We start from the raw sequence: 3,111 nt of genomic DNA, 5'->3' as shown, positions 1-3,111 counted from the left end.
AAAAAGAACAAAGCAAAGAAAAGAAAAGAAAAAATAACAGAAGGATCTGCTTATGAGTTAATGTTTTGAGTTAAAGTTTTGGAGAAGAGTTAAAGTTTTTACCTGTTTCTTATCATTAAAGTTAAGTTTTTCAACAGAGGCAATATACATTTTTAAGTCAGTTTTTTGAAAATTATTAAAAGAGGGGATTTTTTTCACTCTATTTCATCTTGTGGACATAATATTTTACTAGGATTATAAGATTCACTATATGTATTTAATGTAACAAAAGAGTTGAATCATTAAAGATGAGTAAGATATGTAAATTTGATAAAACAATATTTTTTCCATTTTTTTCTGTTTTTGCAAGCCTGACTAAAATATTTTAGTGTGAGAACGTTCCACATATAAATGTTCAATACTTTCACCTTCACATTGACAAAAAGAGCAGTTGTTGCTGACATCTGGAGAGAAGAGACAAATATTTTTAACTGGATAATATCTATGCAAAATCATAAATGAAAATTATTTGATCCTATCCTCGAGTGGCAAACGAACAGACAGAATGACGCGACGAGGAACAAAGAACAGGTGGGGTTAAATACACAGAGGGTAATCACAGAACGAGACACACCTGGGAAACAATCTAGGGAAGACGGGAACACAGAAACTCAAGAGACAGGAAACAAAATAAATACACAGAAAAACACAGATCGTCACATCTTTATAATCAACTAAATCTAGTACTAATCGAATATTGTCAGAAATGTTCCATCCAGGCATGAAGCCGTTTTGAGATTCGTGGATAATATCATTTAAACCATTTTTCAGTCTTTTAACTAAAATGGAGGCCACAATTTTATAGTCATTATTTCATAAAGTGATGCCACGCCAGTTACCTGTTATTAAATGGTCTTTATTTGGTTTAGGGATCAGACTGATAAGATAGGGTCAATGAAACAGGGTCTTATAATCCATTAACAATAAGTCATTGTTAATGGATTCATTATAAACTGCGAGAAGAAATTCTGAAGTTTCCGTCAAGAATTTGCGATAAAATTCTGATGTCAAACCATCATTGCCTGGTGACTTGTTAGATTTAAGGTTATTGATGCCCCATTTTATCTCCTCAATACAGATTTTTTCATCACAATCCTCTTTTAAAGAGTCATTAGCATTGTTCACTTCTACTAAAGAGTTTAATACATCTGTGGTATCTGTGCAGTTAGCATTTTTATTAAGATCTCTATAAAAAATTTATATATATTTTGAAATTACTGAATTATCTTCTGTTACAGAATTATTTATATTTAATTTGGATAATGATTTTATTTCAAAGTTTCTGTTTTCCATATTAATAAAGTATTTGGTATTTTTTTCACCTTCCTCAATCCATTTTAATCTAGATCAAATAAAAACACAGCATGCGTTTTCTTTATACGTTTCATCTAACTCTTCTTGATGTTTCTGCAAACACAACTGTGGATGTATGTTAAGGTCAGACCTGGACACATTGCTGTCTTGTTTGACATGATGGGAAAGTCAAAAAATAAATTGGTCAGGACATCAGGAAGAGTCTTGTGGAGCTGCACCAATCTGGTTCAACCTTGGCCATGGGACCAATATCGAATTCAATCAGAAGGTGTGTCCAAACTTTTGGTCTGGACTGTACATCGGGCCAGCCCACGTAGGTGTCGAAGCTGCCCTGATGATCACAAATGGATAGTAGTACAATGGATGGGAATAGTTTCCTATTCCGATAGCACTGACCATCAGGGACGCTTGGACACTTGATGTGGATGTGGTACCCGTCGATTGCACCCACAGTCTTTACAAAGGCTCTGTGGCATCCAAGCCTTGCAATAGTTCTATCACAATTATAGGATGAATAAAAAATAAGGAGACATGAAAAGCAACATGATCAACTATGATAAAAAAAAAGCCATACATATGTATACATAGAATGTATACATAAGAAACTTAATTGAGCAAGGTGACGTCCCTGCCCCTTCCTGTTTGGTGCAGTGAGGTGTACTTGGGTCCTCTGGGGTTTTAAGGAGGTGGATGACTTGGTGGCAAATGTCAACTACCCCTTCTGTGACCTCAGAGGGTCACAGAAGACTAGATCTGACGATGTCATTGACAGTGGAATGAGGCATCCCAAATACTCTGGAGACAACTCTGTAGGATGCGCCACTCACCAAGCAGAAGAGAAAAACTAAGGTCTCAATTGACATGGATATGGTGCTATGTCAACCCTTGATGTTTCCTATTTTGATGAGTCTTTTAGACCAGGTGTTAATATACAGCCATGAAAAAATTATCATAATTTCAAAATACTTTTATTCACCAGCATTAAACATGACATATTTAATACCAGGAATCCATGATTCTCCTCATGCTCATGAACCTCATGCCTCCATATCCCATCTCCCTGAAGCTCCTGTACTCTCCAGGCCTCATGTACATCATCCTGCCTCTGTAGTGAGGGTGCTCGTACATCAGCCAGTGGCCGTCCATCACATGGCAGGACATGCAGTCAGACATGTGGTAACGATCCATGAAGGAGTCACAGTCATCCATACACTCATGCATGTGACCAGTTCTCTCTTTCATAGATCCTCATCCTGTAGGATCCCCTGTACTGTAAAAGAACAAAAAAATCAAATGTAAAGGTAATGAATACGCTGCTGTTAGTTCAGATTAGCAGAAAGCTTCACCAACCCACCATGGGAATCATACGACAAGACCTGATCCAGTCCCTCCAGCCCATCATACTCATGTAGTCAGCGTATTCTCCCCTCCTGAAGAAATACTGGTTTCCCATGTAGTTGGGGCGGTCATAGACCATGAAGCAGCCGCTCTCCACCCTGCAGGAGTGACACCTGCTCATGTAGGAGGACATGTCAGCACAGTCGCTCATGCACTCATAGTGGCGACCCATAAAGTTCCTATCCTCATAGAAGATGATCTGGAAAAGAGAAAACCACCTTTTGAAATCAATTCCTATGTGACAGAATAAGTATTTTTCAATCCCTATAGATTGCCTACCTTGCCCCTCATGTACATGTCAGTGTTGCTCGTCTCAGTGGTGCTCATGTTGGCTGCTGATGAGTGGTTGCTCTTGCTCCT

At 38.0% G+C, this 3,111-nt stretch overlaps 1 pseudogene; it reads right to left on the bottom strand.

Moving 5' to 3' along the window:
* Positions 1-2,349: 2,349 nt before the first annotated feature.
* LOC122839842 lies at positions 2,350-3,111 on the bottom strand (annotated as a pseudogene).

This window comes from Gambusia affinis, linkage group LG11, assembly GCF_019740435.1.
Source record: "Gambusia affinis linkage group LG11, SWU_Gaff_1.0, whole genome shotgun sequence".
Taxonomy (NCBI): domain Eukaryota; kingdom Metazoa; phylum Chordata; class Actinopteri; order Cyprinodontiformes; family Poeciliidae; genus Gambusia; species Gambusia affinis.
This window is presented reverse-complemented; position numbering and strand designations above follow the sequence as displayed.